Raw genomic sequence first — 20,536 nt, forward strand, 5'->3', positions numbered from 1 at the left:
TAAAGAAGGCAAAGTCTGAAAGAAGTTGTACATTCTTGGACCTTCAAAAGATGCTTTCCAGCCACTTCTTCTCACTCCAGATATTGATAAGAAAATAAAGTCTTTAGGTAAGTCTTAGCCTGCCATGCTTGTCAGGACTCCTCACAGGTGCAATCTGCTTTTTATGGCCTGTTCTACAAAATATTTGAAGAAAATTTAGGACATTGCTGTCAGAATACATTTTCTTATTACTCAGTTTTGTGTCAATGAGTTGGTACCAAGGTGCAATGTAGTGATGTTTCCATCTTCAGACATGTGGAGGTGAGGAACCTATCAGTACCCAACACAAAAATAAAAGCAGCATAATAATAAAATATATAGATGAGGCTTGACAGAGCTGTGTTGCAGCATCTGACTTGATGTAGCCTTATGCTAATGCCCTTTGTCTTCATCTGCCCAGTACAGCATTATTACTGCAGTGCTGTATGATTAAACCAACACAATCTTTAATTAAAGAATAAGAAATCCACAGATCATTCCACATATTACAGTGGTACTAGATTTAGTAGCTATCTTATTACTGCTGTTGCTTCTTCTTAATATGTCTCCTAAAAATATTATCAGGAAAAGAATTTTTTTCCAGGTACATTGCATCACGTCTAGTTTTCCTTGTTAAATTTACATGCATAGCAGCTACCTACTGACTTAGTAACCAATTATATGAAATCACATAAAATCATGGAACTATTGGCAAAACTCAACCAACTGCTTTTAAGGTTTGAAATTTCTATTCTATGAGCTTATAAACATACAATAGAATTGCTTTTGTGATTATAGGAGAGGAATCACTGACTATTTACCAAGAAGAAGCTTATTATTAGTCTTGTCAAGATGACAACTTCATTAATTATCCAGTGGTTTTGTTGATCATTTCATTTCATCATATGAATAATTTAAAACTTTGATACATACAGTAATTTTCATGAAAGGCCTTCATATTGGTCAGCTTGTCAGACATGCACAGAAGACTTAAAGCCCAAATTAAATACCCAGTGTCCTTTGCAATTTCAGGGAAGTTAATTGAAACACTATTGCTTCCTCCATTTCTAAGCCTGCTGCAACAGTCAAAAAGAAATTACCAAATAAAATGTCTTATCCTCATAAGAAAAATTTTAATTAGCTTTATATTTTATTTCATCACTGCTACATTTTTGTGGCACAAATAATATTTCCATGTGCTACTTCCCATCTCTGCCTTATGTCAAGGCATGTTGAAGAATTAAGAGTAAGGCATTAAGGGACAAGCAATAGAAGAGATAATAAAGCATTAACTGTTGGAAAGTAGATCCAAATTCCCAGTATAAAAAGAAACAGAAACATGTCTAATATCATTTTATTACTACTTCTATGATATGGAATTGCTGAGGACCAACATAAATGAAGTTTCAAACATGAACTATGGTTTTGAGTTACTGCATTTGAACAGCATTAATATTTTATTACTATGCTGCTTTTATTTTTGTGTTGGGTACTGATGTGTTACTCACCTCCACAGTGTCTGAAGATGGAATCACCACTACGTTGCACCTTGGTGCCAACTCAGTGACACACAACTGAGTAAAAAGAAAACGTATTCTTCCTAAATTTGAAGAGTATTTAGAACAAGAGATTGTTTTAAAAAGTTCATGAATAGAAACTTTCCAACTAGGTCTGTTATCCAAATTAAGCACAATAAATATTTACTATAGGAAATAGTTAAATTCACAAGAATGTCCATTCAGAATATAAATGAATATTCACATGCTAAGCATATGAATTTAATGTTTTCCACCAAACTCTTTCCTTAGCCAGTTATAGATCTGATGGGGTACCTGAAATGTGGTTTCTTATTGATCAGCTTCTTTGAAAGTCTTGCATTATCTCTCTGTGTAGGAATGGGCAGCCAAGGGGTTTGGTGAATAACTTTTAACTAACAAGTGAAAAAAATTCAAAATTTATCAATAAGAAGCAAACAGTTGCAATACAAAAATCAGGTTTCTTTTTTATATTTCTGTAGAAATCAGTCAAAAATGTGGCAATGGGACTAAGGCATCTAGAAATGCAACGTGCAAAAACAGCAGTTAAAAACATTTCTTGTATGTTCCAATCTGTGGCATCAGTTGGAGAAAGGCATCAGCACTTCACTGGAATAAGCTTTGAGACTCTGTTCTGCACTTGTTTGCCTTCCAGTGCAAGGACACACTGACTCCTCTCATGATGCTCACCCAGATTCTCTCTCAGAGAATTAAGTCTCTTTTGACAGAGATCAGCATTTAAGGGACACCCCACAGACACACACTTATTTCTGAAGTTGTTCTCAATTAGTGAAGCACCCTTCAAATTGGAGAGACTTTGATATTTTATTTCTAGCTGCCATTTTGCCTAATGTGCTTTTAATAACAATCTTCATCAGACACTAATGACTAATGACTTCTGGATCTTTCTGTATTGAGTATAATGCATAATTACCTCAACTTATTAATATCTGAGATATCAGTTGGACCCCAATCGTACCCCTATAGAGAAAGGGAAGGAACATACACACAGCTAAAATTCTTGCAATAACTCAAAGGAGATCAGCAGGTCTAAGAGCCAAACCTAGCAAAGTATACATTCCAGTCAGGAGCAACAGAGAATCTTTATGGAATGTTTCTTAAAGTAGCACTTTTTATTTTATTTTTTTTTCACAGATCACCCACACTATTAGGATGGGTTTTGTACCACGTGCAGGAGTTACCCTTAAGGTAATGGAGCTCTGGGCACACCCTCTTTCTTAACATCACCTGTGATTTTCACAGGAATCTTATTTAAGCCTTTGTGCCTTGGGTCCTTATGTATGTCAGTAGGATCAGAACTCAGGCCAGGCTGAACTTCCTCCAGCAGTAAGTGAGTACAAAACTCTACTAGCTCACTGTGCTCAATTCAGTAAATATATTTTGTATTGAGAATATTGATTTACTAGTGAAGTTTATGTGGTCAGATCAATTTCTTCCCTGGGAAAGAGACTTGAGGATTTGAATTTGCCTTTTCACTTCCTAAAAGGTCTGGCAGTGCATGTACTATTTTGCAGGTTTTGTTCTCTTACAACCAATATGCTTCCAGGGTCACTTAGCAATTTATTATTTTGGAACTGGAATTTATGCAATTAGTACTGGAGGTACACGGAAAAACGTAGATGCTGGCCTTGATTTTTCTTTTCAGGTGTTCGGTGGTTGAAAATGCTTTCACTCTTGTCCTAACAAAAAATTCTGGTGCCTTTTGTAATGCCACTTACTAAGCTGTCAAGCAGTCTTGCTGAAAATTATTATCATTCCTCTTTCTTTATCAACTGCTAACACTTGGATCACAGGAGCACTGCTGCTGTCCCTCTCTAGGAATGCAGTGCAGCTGTGCCATTGGTCTAGGGTGGGAATTCATCCTTGTTATCCAGGTGCTAATTAAGTCAATTTTTCATGTCCTACTACATATGCAGATGAGTGTTCAGGTGATGGTTGATAATTACTTTGAGAAAGATGAGGTGCAAAAGGAAATGGTTTCTACCAGTGTGAAATAAGTTCTGGAAGCAGATCCAGTTATATGATGTAATGTATTTGTGGTGATGTTACAAATGGTGCGTGACTTCATACAATTTATCCCTTAATATAAGATTCAAAATAATCGTTCCAAAGCCATATAAATAGTGCAAAACCATAATTTTTTATTTTTTTTTTACATTTTGTACTTCAGTGAACTTTAACTTTTTGAGAATGTGAGCATCTTTCATTGTTCATGAGATTGGAGAAGAAGCAGAACTCTACTTATCTTGGCATATCATGCACATAAGATTATTTGTTTACAAGTAAACATAGCTTGCCTATGTATTCTTTTTTAATAAAAAAGAGATTAAAACTTTTTTATTACAGACATAAGATACAGTTTCAATGCAAATTTTCATACCACCTTTGTCTCTGGATAATTTTGGGTTTTGCAATTAAATTGCAGAGAAGGCACATACTAGGAACCATTCAATTTGGCTGATCAAGATTAGGTAATGACTAAAGAAAGAATCAAAGCAAACTGTTTGAAAACACTGCTTTTGAAAAGTCAGAAATATGCTTAATGAAGTAAATGTTTCACTGCAGTGTAAACTTGCAATTATTTCTCTGCTGTTATTTGCAACATTCTAAGCTGTAACACAGAATTCAAGAGAACTGAAAACATGTAGTACCTAATTGAAAATAGTAAAAAATAATAAACCAAAAGTGTGGGTCTAGAATCTGAATAATTTAAATATTTGGGAAATAAAATTATGTAAGCTGAAGTGTTTAGATATTTCCAAAGTTTTCAGAAAAGCAAAATTCATTTTTGGAATTCATGAGCCAAAAAATGATGGAGTCTATGGGTTTTTTTCTGGTATTTGGCACTTGTCCTGTTTAGATGCGTGTGCGTATATGTACATATATATTTGTGTTTGTACTATGAATAATTTTTTTCAGAGTAGCCCAGGAGAGGACAGTTTTTATATGGGCCCACACAAATTCCTCAAACCTCCAGTAAACAAAATACCCTTGACAGAGAACAGTATTCCAGGCAGCAAAAGCCAAGATGCAACATAATGAAAAAATAATTGCATAAATTCAGGAGGGGAGAATGAACTCCCTTGATCAAGTACTAAATAACAACTACATTTGCTAAAAAAATTGGAAGGCAACAAAAGCACTGTGACAAAGTGTTGTTAAAGTGATAATGCTGTCAGAATGAAACAAAAATTTCAGTGCATTAGCATCAAACTAGTCAGCCCTAAATTGTGTGATAAGTACATTTGACATAAATAGTAGTCTGGACAGCGGTAATAGTGTTCATTTTTAAAAATATTTTTTTAAGAAACAATTTTCCTGAGAACACTAGCGTATGAATAGTCGATATTCAAATTCAAAGATGGCCTGCAAGTGGAGCAGAATTGGGCCAAACTACTAAATCTATAATTTTTTTGAAGTAAATTAGGGTTATTTTCCATAACTTGGAAACACTGAATCTTTGAGTTGTACTGCTTGGGCTGGAGTTGTCATGTCAGGAATGATATGACAAACCAATAGATATGAACACAAGTCATATAGAAGGGTAGGAGAACTTTGAGTGGCTGGAGAGGAAGCATTTGCTCCTAATAAACTAATTATCTGAACCACAGACAGAGATCTCAGAGCTGCTGGTTGCCAATCCTTCCCCATGTGCTTCATCCCCAGTTTCCTTTCACATGCTCCCTTCAGTCATTTCCCCCACTCTTGATTCCTGAATCCAGGATTTTGGAATGCACGTCCTCTTGTCCTTTTCCTCATGCCTGGTGCCCCCCTTAGCTCTGCCTGCCTGACATCCTCATTCTCTGTTTTCTCCTGGCAAAATTTTGCTCTGCTACAGGGGGGACTCCCCTGGCACTGCTTTTATCTGAAGGGATTGTGGAGGAAAAAATGATTCCTTTTCTGTAAATTACCATGGTCCTCCCTTCAGGAGGACTTCTTTGTTGCCTGTTATTGACTGTGATCTTGTGTTTAAACTTGAGCATTAATCCCGAGGACACTTTTTGCCTGCCTGGCTACTCACCCCAGTGATCCCACTGACTCAAACAGCACTTTTATGTGATTAAGAAGAGTCTTAATCTGTTAAATAGAAAAGAAAGTCCTTCTAGCTATACAGCACTTTCAGGAACCTGTCAGAGGTAAAAAGCATCTAACAGCAACCATTTCTGATCTACCAGCTGAAAAAAAATAAATAAAATCCATTCCCATCTAGGCCTGATTAAACTTCAATTTGAACTTGTCCTGGCCAGAAAATGAATGGTCTATGGTATCTGGATTTTTGCCTACTTGAAAAAGCTTGTGTGTGTGTGACTCTGTGTGTGTGTGGGAATATGATTTATGGAAGTATTGATTTTTTTTGTTAAATAATGAATTAGATGTCCTACCACAATATTATTTATCAAACTTTTTTGTCATATAATTAAATTGTCACATAATGGATTGCAGCCATATAGATTCATTAAATATTAAACCTACATATGACACAGTTCACTTTTCCTTTACCCAACAACACAATTCCTCTGTTCTTTTCCATTAAGTTCAACAATAGCTGTTCTTTAACCTTGCCATAGAAGTTGCAGCTTCCTTTTACCAAGGTTAGGAAACAGATGGTAAGAAAAGTTTATGTTTACTTATTTTCAGTTTGGAAGCTGATTCTTGGTGATCCTAAGTCTGTTCAATAAACTTTAATTGTAAGAACTAATGGAGCTTTTTGCCATGGAGTTGTTCCATCAGTTGCCTCCAGGTATGAAATGAGCAAGTCTGCTGAGCTATAATGGAATGGCTAGAGTCAAATCTGGGCTCCTGTTGTGAAGAGAAATATTTATTTGAAGTCTCTGTGTGACTAAATTCTTGGTCTGCAAACAGGGAGCAAGAAAAGAACTTGAGAATAATATTTTCTCAGTAAATTTTGAATAATACAAGATGAAGAGGGAAAAAAAACAGTGTTCATCACTATCTCAAATGAACTTCTTAATGGAATTTAAAATATATTAAAATTTAAATGCTTTAATCTGCACTGAAAGAGAAGTATATAGATAAACTGTCAAGTAATAGTAACTAGAAATTATGTTTGAGAAAGAAAGTTGTCAACTATAATTGCATCCAATGAAAGGCACTAAGACCCCTTTTAAGAACAAGTTCTTAGTTAAAAAAGGACTAAACAACCTCTAGTTGAAGATGTTTTTTAAATCTTTGCAGTATAAAACATATTACATTACTGCACTCAAGTGCAGAATTATCTTCAACTAAAGGTAACCCTAGTGATGTCCCAATTGGCAGTAGTACTTCTGAATAATCATTAGAAATATAACAAAGCAACAACCAAACCAGAAAATAAAATACTCACAATCTAGATTTTTTTTTTCCTTTTTTTAATAAGAATTTCTACTGTAGATATTTTGCAATAATAAATAAATTATTTGTTGTGAGGGAGTACTGTCCAGGTGTTGTCAATATGTTGAGGTCACATTTCTTTGTGCTGCTAGTTTGGTGATGCATGATGTAAGAATTGAAAACACAGCTTCCCATCTACCAAAAATAAGGTTGCTTAAAATTTTCACCCCCTTGATGCCACACTATGGTGTGGGGCTTTTTTCTTTTCCCACAAATAAATTTGACAAGCTGTCTGATTATTGCGTTCCCAATGTAACTTAATTTTCTTCTGCCTTCAAAGTTCATTATCATTTATGAGATTGTGACTTGAACTTTAATTACTTGTAATAAGAGTCTCACCAGGGATTTAAAACAAACTAATTTTGCACTCTACCTTGAGGGAAAGGAGCATGACCAAACTTTAATATACACTGTGGAGTAGAAAACATATATGGCAAAGCTGACTGCTTCTAAGTGCCTTGGGTGGGAGTCCTCTTAGTTTTAGGAGTCTACAGCCTGTCTGTCTGAACTAGTTACCCTAAGTTCCTTTCCAGTCAAGAAGGATAAATAAGCACCTTCAGGGGCACAAAATCAATATATTTGCCCCCTCTAAAGTGCCTCCATTGATTTTAAATAAAGCTTACATTAAGATGTAGTTGTTCTAGACCAAATACATGCACTCTGTGTTTTTGTTGTAGCTCTGCCATCTTAGCCAAAATAAATCCAGTTTCAGAATATGAGACTGGGACAGACAGGATAATCCAGGCAAGCATATAGCCTGTCTCCCACCAATTTAGTAAAAAATCTAGCAGTTTAAAAATAATGATATTAGTTCCATAAACTTAAAAGATAGGGGATTGGTAGTAAATGCTAGTAAAAGCGTAAATGTCAGGTGAGTTTGTTGTGTTGTTTGGGGGCTTTTTTCTGAAAATCCAGGGCAGATTTTTTGTGAGTTTTGTGATTCTCCCAAAAAGGTTTTAAAAAGTGCAGTTGTACCCAGAATAGGAATTGTGTGCTTTTGTAAAGGTACATATTTTCATGTAATCATTAAGGTTGGAAGATATCTCTAAGACCATTGAATCCAAACATTATTTTAGCACCATTGTGAATGACTTAGGTAATGGAAAGGCCAGTATTTTGTGGTCAAAATTAGGACCTCATTAGGCACTTCTTAGCTATAACAATGAGATGTGTGTCATCTGCTTTCTTGATCTGTTTTGTTGAGTGCTTTGTTGTTTCCTAAAGAAAGCTACTAATATATATAGGGTAGTTTCAGTGTATAAGGCTAATACTCATTGCTATCTAGGGGTGCACAGAAACCTGAATATTCCGACATTTCATGTACTTTGCTGTTACATAGTCCTCAGCAAAATAAGAAGTGTCACTCTTGAGAAGCATGACATTTGTTTTCCAGTTTATTTTGTAGTTTAGTTGGGTTTTTTGGTTTGTTTGGAGTTTTTTATTTGTTTTTTTTGTATGGTTTTTTTGGTGGCTTTTTGTTTGTTCGTTTGTTTTGGGAGGTTTTTTGAATGCTTATATTTTACACGACCTGTTCTCAGTAAGCTTCTGGAAATTCTCGGTTCAAGGCTGACAGTTTTCCAGTAAATGACTATTCAGATGAGATATAGTCAGTCTTAAGTGTAAGAAGCTAACATTTTTCAGAAAGATTTCATAATTCTTTTCACTCAGTGATTCGAAAGATATTACTGCTGCCCATCATCGTGTGACTACAAAAGCCTTATGAGTGTTTTATTGTATCTCTCTTTTTTTGTTGTTTCTTTTTGATCCATTAACATACACAACTGCACACCAGAGCAGATTCCCATATGTGAGACAGTAGTGAATTTTTCAGCTGCTAGATATGAACTTTTTGCCTAGGTTTAAATTAGGTTTTAGGAAAAAATTTCATTATTGTTGGAGTGTATTCACTGGCACAGGTTTCCCAGAGAAGCTGTGGGTGCCCCATTCCTGGAATTGTCCAAGGCCAGGTTGGATGGGGCTCTGTGCAGCCTGGGACAGAGGAAGGTGTTCTTGCCCATGGCAGGGGCATTGGAACTGGATGATCTTTAAGGTCCCTTCAAACCCAACCCAATTTGTAATTCTATGATCTTTGGTGACAGCTGATTCTTTCCTTGAGTAATAATTGAACAGGAATGGACAAATGCCTGAAGGAGATAAAATCTCCTGAACTATCGTTCTTGCTTTAGACAGTTTTTTCAGATACAGATTCTTTTTTCCTCTCCTGTTTCCTTTTGTAGTTTTTAAACATTGATTCCTTCTCACTTCATGTCCCTCTATCTTCTGACCTAATGTACACTCCCTTCAAAAAATTGCTAGATTTTTTTTTTCTAATTTTGCATTGATACCTTTTTTAACTAAAGGATAACTGGCACCTGGAGCAACTTTTCTCCTACACAGTACACAACCCTGCAGAATATGAAGGAAATTCTGCTTTATAAGATTTATATGCCAGCACAGGTGAAATTTGAATTTTCTGAGATGAGTGCCCTAGAGAATGAAGTCTCAGAGGAAGCATGGCAGAACCAGGACCTTAATTAAGGCAGTATGAGAAGGGAGAAGGTGACCCTTCGGGATGTTTTTAAGCTTCCCCTGTGTCCTGACTCATTGCTGCATCCTTGAGGAGGTGCTGGGCCTCCTGCAGGCATTGGGAGGTGAAAAAAGCAGGCAGAAGGCATGGGGATGGGGTAGTTCTGCTGCCCTCAAATCCTTCTTTGGCTGGGGCACAGGGTTCCTTCATGCTGCCTTGGGTGCTCCAAGCCCCTCTGTTTTCCTTCAGGGTTTTCTTACAGTGTCTGGGAAAACCAGTGTTCATCAGCCAGGCTGGTGAACTGTGAACTGCAATTAGCAAACACTCTCAAAAAAAAAAAAAAAAAAATCAGGATGAGAAATGGGGCTGAGAAAGCATTATAATGTATTGTGGAGACTCCTAAGAGTAAATGAATTTTCCCAATTAATCCACAGGACGCTGATGTATGTGCCAGGTTCTGAAATTTTAATTTAATATTTCATTTTAATCTTGGTTTGTTTCTGTTCTCTTGAAATAGCCTGCTTTAAAGTAAAATGTGTTTTGAGTACATTTTTCATTATATTCTACTGCTGGCTGTTCCTTTGGTAAATTAATGTTTGAATTGACTTTTTGATATGTTTACTGCTAAATCGTTAAATATCACACCTTGCCTATTAGATACCTGGCAAGCCTGGCATTAGATAAATATAAATAGACAAAATTATTTTCTATTCCCATTAGGGTCTAAAGCATCTACTGCTTCACTGAAGTTGCTGTGGTAGGTGATGGGGTAGATAATTTTAGCCTTTCTTTCTGCTGGATTTCTTTATCCTGTCACTTTCAATTGATGCTAAGTAATGTGACATGCATAACCACCAGTTCTTAATACATCCTAAAAAATCTGTAATCTGACTTGCACAGGGAGCAAAATTAGTAACTTTCTTATATTTTTTTCTGCACCTCATGCATTTTTTTTAAATGTTACAGTATTCTGGTAAGTGTAGTTTTGGGATATTCTTTGTATGCTGCTTATTATCTAGTGGTATTCAATGATGTGGAATGTTTGTTGGAAAATACACATGTAAGAATTACTCTAGAAGGTTTCCTAGACCAGAATTTTGCCCTTGGCTTATTGTTTGAGAAATGATGGAAAAACATATGGACATGTATCAGTATGTGCATGGATAATTTCAAGTGTTGCTTCACACTTGAAGTGTGAGTCAATCTATTATGCAAAAAAATGACACTTTTGATGAGGCCAGAAATGCCAGTGGGAGAATAGTGATACTTTATTAATCATCCTCCTTTTCTTGTAATTATTCCTCTAATAAAAATTTGTAATAGAATATGAAAAAAAAAAATCTATGAAAGGCAATCTTACCCAGAAAATATTTAGAGCATAAAATTAGGATTCATTTATGAGATGTAATTTTAAAACATTTTCAACAGCGCTGTGAGAAACCAAAAAGCTTAAGCACTAAATTTCCTTTTGTAGATCACCAGTGTCATGCATACATAGATTCCACATTTCCCACCCCATAGTCCCATATTAGTTCTTTCATTTTACTGAAACAGGTGCAACAACCTATACTGCATTCAAATAAAGAAAACAATCAACCTTTATTTTTGGTGAGCAGGAAAAGTTTTGTAAGAGGAAACTATTGAAGAGTGCTATTTAAGCCACTCTTTTCCCTGAGCTTCTGCTTCTTTTGGTACTTCAATAATTGGATGTCAAGCTTCAGGTATACAAGCATGATTTCCAGATGTCTCCACAAGTCTTAGAAATATAAAATACAGGGGTGTGTACCACAGAAATTTGTACTTTTTCTCTGCTTCTCCTCCCTTCCTTATACTTTCAATTTAATTCTGGAACCCTTTCTAAGAAACAGTTTATTAGATCCCACAGTGTTTTCTGAATTGATAATTAATAGGATAGGGAACTTGCCAAAATCCTCACATTGAGGTGGAGGTAGGTGGAGACTCCTCAGGTTATCAATTTTTCAGTGAGATGCTGTTTTTACTGTGGGCACATCAGGATGAGATCTGGGCTCTTGCTGTCTGAGTAGGCTTTGAGTTTCAGATTTAGAATTCTAGTGCATTAATAAATCATTAAGATAATTATCGTCTGTGTTTTTGAGTTCTTTGTAAGAAGTATGTTCCTGTACCACCCACAGAGATGCACAGTGTAAAAAACATGCTTCAGAGTTTGGTTTCTTTTGTTAGTAGTGGTTTTTTTCATCTGCCACATTTGCCCCATCTGCTGGGACCTATCCTGGCTGGCTCTTTGAGGTGGAAGAGGATGTGTCTTGTCTGGTCATATTCAAAGTGGGGTTTGTGGTTTTTGGGACATAACAACCACATCTTTACTGTTTGTTTTAAAGAGAATTAAAAACTATCTAGTTTTTAATTAATAATTTAAGATAGTTTAAACTGTCTTAAAAACTAAATTGTATGTCTGGAAATACCTTATAAATAAGACTCATATAATATACTTACAGCAGCAGCATTTAGGCTTTGTGTTGAATTGTACAACTCATTAGTGAGATAAAAGACTTTAGCTCAAAAAAAAAAAAGGTGTTGATTATGCAGAGGCTGCTCACAGGTATAAGTTTCTTCCATCATGGGTCTTTTCATGACTGCACAGCCCATCAGGATGTGAGCACAACAACACACATACAGGAGTCTTTGCATGACATTATCCATCTTCTAAATCTTTTGGCAATAATTTTAGTGCCATTTTTGCAATTAGTTTTATAATTTTCATTCCTCTTTTTCAGTTTAATTGATATTGTGTTTTTTCTTTCCTCTTTGTTAAATTTATATTGAAATTATTTTGATTTATTTTGATTTGATATATTGAAATTTATATTAATTTTTTTTTTTTTATTTCTTGTGATTTTCATCTAATTTCTCTTCCTGAACTTCATACTTGATCACATAAACATCAGCTGATTCTGAAGATTAGATTTTGGCTGTGTTACCAAGGTTGATGTAACGTCCCAGTCCTCAAACCTTTGGTTATATTTTTCTCTCCCCTGTCCAGCTGAGGAGGGGAGAGACAGGACTTGGACACCTGGCATCCAGCCAGAGTCAAGCCACCACATTTTGAAATCAGGTAAATCCTCAAAAGGCATCACTAAGATTTACATCAGTGGGCATGTCAGAAATCTTAAAATTTTAATTATTCTGTAGTGTCCAGGGTCCAGAAGTAGTTGAATTTTCCTTTTGAAAATCTAGGCAAAACATGATTTACAATATGCTGTCATTTTTATCAAGGAAGTAATTTCAAAGAGAGAAGATTTCTCTAGTCAGGGAAGGGGGCTGTTCTGCAGATGTGTGGAACAGAGTGTTTCTATGTCCCTCACAAAGACAGTGTACCAAGACAAGAGGAGTTCATGTTATCTTAGCAGATCTGAGGCCTCCTCAAAGTTTTCAGAAGTGATTCTAAATTCACATCAGTATAAATGACTAGTTCTTGTCTTGTAATGAGGTGGTATTAACAAGAATTCATGCCAAGTCATATGAGTGGAAAATATTTTAAAAGCCATAATCTTTAAATTAGGTAGAAATATTGCTCATAGCCCCATGGTTTTAGTGTCAGAAAATATGGAAAAATATTTCCAACTAATATGGTAGATCCCATCACAAATGTACAGACAATAGATTTTGCATTCTAAAACAAATTCCCAAGGTATACCTTAAACAGAGCTGAGTTCATAGTACCCAGAGATTGAAGCTTGTTTCAGGACTGAGCCTTGAATTTTATAGTTTTAGTTGACTATTGAATAAATTAGGCATTATAATTATTTAGCAAACTAAATTGGAATTACTTTATTATCTAAGCCTTTCTAATAATGGAAATTGTAATACTAAATCACCTGATTTCACTTGAATATTTTGCCAAGTTCTTCAATAGCTGAAGAGTGGGGTAAGTTAGATGAGATTTTTAATTGCCAATGTCATTGACAGGGTTTTGGAAGCCACCCATGCCTTTTACATGACCACTCTGCTGCATTCTGAGAAAAGGAGAAATAGTTTTCTGCTGCTTTTGTGAAGGAACAGTATCTGTAGCTGTCTTGGCAAAAGAGCTCTTGGCTTTTCTGAAGAACAACCAGACTGCAAGTTTGTACTTTCTTCAGACCATTGTGATATAAATACACTAACATCAGAGTTGATATTTCAAACTGTGTATTCAAATGTTCTTCTTTTTTTTTTTTTTTTTTGCCTGTGTATGCAAATATTCCCTTTTTAATTTGCTTTCTTAAAATATTTTGCTCATGCAACTACCGTATAATTCTTGAGTAATGGTAGAATCCCATGTGTATATGTTGGGGTCATTTTTAGGGGAGCAATTTGATTTTGATTAGTTAAGAGGAGCTTATCTTTTGTTAAAAATGTTTAGATATGCAGAGAGTGGAAGGCCGGTTGCTTGCTATTTGTTGGTATGTTTTTGGATTAAGGAGGTCAAAATCACTAGTCAGAATTTGAGGTTCACTGACATGACTTGTTTTCAAATCTAATCAAATGAAACAACAGTACAAGTAAAGAAGTTACATTGCTGTTCTGGTGAAGTGACTGAAGATATTTTTCTATGATTCCAGAGCAGCAATAGAATGACACTTCTTCTAATTACTAGTGGCATAAAGAAAGGAAAATACACATCTGCAATTTTCTTCCTTAGTTATATGGATTTCCAACATGTCACACAGATGATCAGTGAAAATGCTGGTGTTCAGTAATTGTATTCAGCACTTCAAGGGTTTGCACAGATATGTTAATAATCCCATTAATCTTCTTCCTTTATATGGAAATCTGTGGCCCAGATGTTGCATCATTTGCAAATCTTGCAATTAAAACATTTTATAACTTGCGGTTATGCAAAGGGGCAGTAGACTGGAAAATGGGTAAAATTGCTTGGCTAGGGCATTACCATAGCAACACACTGACCTCTGTTCAATTAGTTACAACTGAAGATCCAGCTATTAATTATAATGGTCAGAAAAGGATATAATCTGAATCTCCTTTTACCTTTTTAATATGGACATTTCTTACTTGCCATAAATCTCTGACTTTAAGAGACAAAGCTCCAGACCTGAAACATTAAAAGTGATAGTGCTGAAATACTGATGGAAAGCGGAGGACAGTAAAGGAATCTCATTTATCAGCTGTAGTCAAGGTACTACTTTAACTTTTTGTAGTCTAAGCATTCTGTCAGGCAAGCTTCAAAGTGAGTATTCGTTATTGCTCATTTTAGCTATTGAAATCTATGTTATATGTGCCAGCAATTATCTCTCACTTTAGAAAGCTGCTGTTAATTAGGGCCAAACTAATCACCATGGGTCTCGTGGAAACAGATAGATGCCTCCTTTTGACAGAGTTTTACATTTTGCTGTAGCAAAGTTATTATTTTCTTGGCATGCTATCAAAGATGAGTTATCTGTTAATTATAGAAGGCACTCCACTTTCTGACACAGGAGCAGGCCATGTACAGTCAGACAGCAGTGCCCTGGATGGGCAGTAAATTCCTTGGAGCACATTTTTTGGGGGAGTTTGTGCAAACTACTGTGCCTTCCACATCACATTCACTCCAAAATTTGCAAATCCTCAGCCTGTGAGGTATTGAAAATTTCAGGAAATTTGTGTCCTTTTAATTTATTTGGTTTTTTTAGTTTTGGGTTAACCTCTTCACTGTACTGAGCAAACAGAAGACCAGGTACTCTGCACAGTGACTTCTTCCTTCCTCTTCAAGTACAATATGTTCAATATTCACTTAATCAATGCTGATGTATTTAGGGGGTTTGAAGTGCTTTAATTTTTTTTTTTTTTTTTTTTTTTTTTTTTTTTTTTTTTTTTTTAACACTGCCCTGATAATTAGACAAGAAAGGCAGGGAGGGAGTCAAAAGATGGCCTGGCTGGGAATACCATCCTAAAATCATTCAGCTGGGCAAAAGTTTAGCTGAATGCAATGGCCTGAAAAATATGGAATTCCTCTTGGACTGACTTCCAGCAGTTCTGGATTAGAACCATATAGATTAAAGTGTGCATCTAAATGTGTCTCTCTTATGCAATAAGCACCAAGGAATGTCACCACAGAAGGTATTTGTACATTTCTTATGGCAGTCGTGCCCTGCACAGATGGCAAGTGTTTAAATTGTAGCCTGGTTTTTGCAGCCACGTACAGGACCCTGGTATGGAGCAAGAGGCAAAGAGCAGTGTGATACCAAATGGTCACTGAAATTATTTTGGGGTGATTCTTATGCAAGATGTGAATTTGTGCCACTTAGCCCCAAAAAAAGACAGTGAAATCCTCTTAGTAATCATAATTGCTTTGCACTGTGTGGTGGGCAATCCCATCAAGTTCAGAACTCCTTTCAGCACACTTTTATGGAGCTCTGACTGTTTCTGGTTGTGGTTGTTTCCCCCTGTCCTCTGCAGCCCTTTCCTGCAATGCCTGAAGGAATTTAACTCTGGAGGTAACTTCACTGCCTACGTCTACTTTGCAGTTATTTAAGGAAACACACCAAGACAGAGATAAATTGATAAAGTGTCTTGTTTATCACAAACATTCCCTTATGTATTTAACAGAATTCAGTCATTGTACAGTAGGTGGATCCAAGATGCAGATCCAGCATAATTCATTTCTAAACAGTCTTCAGATTAGTTGTGTTTCAGGAGCGAATACAGACACTGAAACTTTCCATTGTTTTCTTGTTCTCCCCTCAAATACATTCTGCAATATGTGCAGGGAATTTTTGGTTTGGTTTCTAGTTTATTTTCTTTTGTTTTATTTTATTTTTCCTTTTTAATTCATATTTGACTCCCTCCCCATCAAAACTTGTTCTGTATTCCCTATCAAGAGATCTGAATAAAACTCACTCTGAGATTCTTAGAAATATTTTGATAAAATACTCCTTCTTAGCTTTTTTTGCTTGTTGTTTGTTTGGCTTGGGTTTTTTTAGTAAATAGTAAAATTGAGAAAGAATTTGCATCTCTCTGGGGGAAAAACGCATATCTATTCCCAGATATGTTACCACATGTATGAGGCACTCATAAAAGAGCTTTGGACAGTCTGAGATAGGGAGGAAGGGGTCTGAGAATGGAAGTTTGAAAAAAAGAATTTAATTGCAAAAAAACCCTTTGAACACAGTAAGGCCTCTTCTCTGCTTTTCACCATAATCCTCAGATTTTCTTTGCAAAAGTACACCTGCACAACTTTCTTTACACAGTGTAAGCTCATACACTTGCCATTTGACTGCATTTGGAGAAGAATGTATGTTCTGGATCACAGCAATAGGTTTCAGAGAGCAGTGTCTGGCAATAAGTAAATTTACTATTATTAAATTTCAAGGAGTCTGTAAATTTACCATCATATGTGTGTTATTTCTGCCTACTGCTTCTTGAATTGAGTTTAATGTTTTCCACTTTTTCCATGAGATATATATTCTGGTTGAATTTATTTTCTCCATGTTCCCTAAAACATGAGTCTGGGCTATCTGAACACTTGAGGCCCATCTAGTTTACATTTAATCAATACCTTTTTGAGCATTTAAATGTTTTCCATGATGTCCCTTTCAGCCATCTGTTCGAAGCCAATAAACCTACCCAGTGTCTCTTTTTTCAATGGGTCTTTTTGTAAAACTTGGCTTATACAGGAGAGTAGCTGAGATTTAGAATCACAGAGGGGTTTGGGTTGGGAGGGACCTTTAGACACCACCTGGCCTATCCTCCAAGAACAAGGTTATTTTGATTTTCCTATAGTAATCCTAAAACCACAACAACAAAATATGAGGAAAGTGGGGAGATGAAGAAAAATACAGGATAAACAGAAACATCACTAAAAACCAGTGGCTGCAACTCAAAAGTATAGACAGTTTTGCACAAGGAATGTACATTACAACAGCTATATGGCCTGATTTATCTCTTTACATGTAGTTCTGTTTACTTCATTTTTACAGTGTTTCACCTTCATATAAAGAACATCCCAGTCCATAAAAATAAGGTACATTTGGGATCCAGGAGTAGAATAATGGCTAGGTCCTATAGTTTTCTCACATATCTGGCTGTTATTTATTTTCTGTGTCATAATTATATGAGTGTTCACTTGAATAACTGCTTCAAGTATTGTATTTATAAGGAAGAAAACAGTGTACTGCTGAATCTTTATGTTCTTCACAATTTCTCTCTGAATTCTTTGTCAGAGTCTGGGAAGTAGACTTCAGAGGGTCTGTCTTTTTAGCAAATAGATGAAGAAAACCTTGTCATCTGTCCCTGCAGATAAAAGCTGTAGCACAGCTTTTACCATGTGGATAATTTCCTTCCTTTCCTCCCCTTTCTCCCCAGAGAGAATGGTTTTGTCTCTTCTGCCTGCTGAGAGTGGCCCTTGATCCATGCTAGTCCCTCAAATTATCCCTGGGTATTTTCGGGGTGCAGCGGGTTGGCAGAGGACAAATGTGTGTTGAGAGAGTGTCAGCAATGTGCAGCATGACACCCTAGGGCTGGTTTGTCATCATGGGTGTAGCTGAGCAGCTCTATCATCCATATCCATATGGGAGACTGCAGCAGGCACAGCCTCTTCTCTAGCCACAGATGAAGTGGCAGGACACTATAAAAGCTGTGTGACAATCCCAGCACAGCCAAAATAGATATGTGCTGAATATCCAAAAGGCTTATTATTTCAGGCTCAGGATTGCACTTATATTTTCACAGGAGTTCTGGTTTCAAGTTGGCTTATGTTCTATTAGCTGAGGAGGCATAGCTCTCTTGCATCTGCCTGGAGAATACCATCTGCTGCTGTCTTGTCATTAGCAGATCTAGTAACAATAATCGTGTGTGGTTTTGCACAGAGTGAAACCCTCGCCCCAGAAACCTCTTTTTTGGAGTGCTGGTTCAATTTAGTGCCAACACAGGTGAATGAGTGTCAGAGGCTGAGTTTCATTAATCATTTGGGAATGTGATGTCATAAAGCAATAAAGAGATTTTTTTTTTCTCTAGCATTTATCACAAGTATATAGTAAAAGATGCTTGCAGTGTGACTACAGGTATATACATATGCATGCACACATGCCTGCAAACACGTGTGCATAAATGTAAGAAAAGTACACTGGAGAGAGTCTATGTTTTAGAACTCCAGACTGCACTACTTGCAGATGAGTCAGTTGAGGACAAGGGTGGTGAAATCACTTTGTCCTGAAGAGAAGGTTTTGGGAGGAACAGAATTCCTTGTGGCATATGGTAGGTGTGCCTTACAATACCTACTTGATACAGTTTGTCCTGTGGCTGCCCCTGGTGCATGATTCATTAGTGTACAGGAAATATTCAGAGTTGGCTCAGAAATACTTCAGAAAAACTTTTGCTTTCTCTGTCAAAAATATGAGCTTCCATTTTAACTAGCCCTTGGTCCCTGCATAAAGAAAGGAAGGACTCTTCTTGCAAGCCTGCAGTGGTGGGGTGGATTCTGGAATCTGCAGTTTCAAGTGGTTTCTATCCACAGCCGAACACTATACAGAAGACAGGAAAAATAACCAGACACATGTGTGTGCATGGGAAAACATTATTAAATTATACATTATATAATGCTGTGCTATAAAATTTCAACCAATGGTTTTGATTTTGTTTTTCCTCCCTCAAACAAATTGAACTTAGGATATAAAACTTATGGCAAAAATAAAATCAGAAGAAAAAGTCAACTTTGTTAGGAAAGGTTGACATGCTGTGACCCAAATGTCTAACCTGATATTTCTCTCATTGCTAGTAGTCACCCTACAGGCATTATCAAAGCAATTTAAACTACTGTATATTTAATTTGCACTGACATAATTAGAACATTAGTAAGCTTGACTATCTAGTCATTGCAAGTCATCATTTGTGTACAAGATGAAGTTAGAGTTGTATGAAGGCTCTGACACTTTAAGGCATGATAAATGAGAAGTTAATTTTTTAGAACATTGCAATTTACAAAAAAAGGTTCTTTTTAATTTTTTTTTAAACCTGTGCTGTAGACATCCCTACAATATGATCCCATGTCTGCTGAAGCTTTGACATTGAAGCATTGTAAAGTGAACCAAAAAGACAACACCGAGCAGAGAGCTGTGCTTGGCATACAAAATAGTCCCCTTGCTAGATCAAACTGCCACACATCATTCCCTGTACATCAGTAGACGTTTCTTAGTCCCATCAATAGTTTACTGACCTGTGCTATGATAACATTTCCATCTCTGGAGTGCACATTTTGCCAGTACATTTTCTGGGGGAGGGGGAGATGACGCTTATCCTGCCTGTCGGTGCGTGCTGGGGGTATCGATTGGGCACAGAGCTCTGCTCTGCTGACTGATTGCCACCCCTCCTGCGTGCACGGTCTCTGAACTTTGTGGTAGCTGGATAAATGGAACAGTTTCCAGTGAGATCAGCCAGGTCTCAGGAAAACAAACATCAGCCAAATTGAACAAAAAAAAAAAAAAGTAAGAAAGAAGTCCTTGACATTGTCACAGTGCACTCGACAGTCACAGACAGGCTTAGTTCTGTTGCAGGCTATTTGACTAAGAATGTAAAAGGCTGTTTGAGACAATAAAAATTTAAACATCTTGTCAGAGACTTCCTTCCAGAACAACTGTCCTTCCTGCTAGCTTCAGGTTAACATTGAAAGTGAAAGGTCAGAATACCAATTAACTTATCTTTCTGACAAAAACCCCACTCAGTTCAGGAATATTATGTAGCTCAATATTTTATTAACGTAGGACAGCTTTGATCTGCATTTACTTTCTGAACCTATACTGATTTTTCTTTAAATTATTTTATTAATTATTCATATAAATGGAAATTAGTCATCAGTTGGAAATAAAGATTTCTGGACTTTTTTTGTCACACGTTCATTGTAAAAGGTGATCCAAAGCAATGTGAACTGGCAGCCATTAAAGTCAGTCTACTTTGTTTTCTTTTGATTTGGTGGCTGAAAAGATTATTGTAGTATTGTGCACTACCAAATTATAGGAAAAATATTTTAGTATCATACAGCATCTTACTCTGAGATTAATTTTCTGAATTAATAGTAATTTACAAGTTCCCAAAA

The 20,536-nt window shown here is 36.3% G+C and overlaps 1 protein-coding gene and 1 long non-coding RNA gene across 4 annotated transcripts in view; both read left to right on the top strand.

Annotated features, from left to right (window-relative positions):
• The window catches only part of ROBO2 (roundabout guidance receptor 2), a 1,014,282-nt gene that overhangs the window by 325,312 nt on the left and 668,434 nt on the right, over positions 1–20,536 (top strand). The window lies entirely within an intron of this gene.
• Positions 2,861–14,482, top strand: LOC135294959 (uncharacterized). Its single transcript, XR_010356967.1, has 3 exons — positions 2,861–2,904; positions 12,515–12,586; positions 13,441–14,482. It is a non-coding gene; the product is annotated as an uncharacterized LOC135294959 (long non-coding RNA).

Source organism: Passer domesticus, chromosome 2, assembly GCF_036417665.1.
Source record: "Passer domesticus isolate bPasDom1 chromosome 2, bPasDom1.hap1, whole genome shotgun sequence".
Lineage (NCBI taxonomy): Eukaryota > Metazoa > Chordata > Aves > Passeriformes > Passeridae > Passer > Passer domesticus.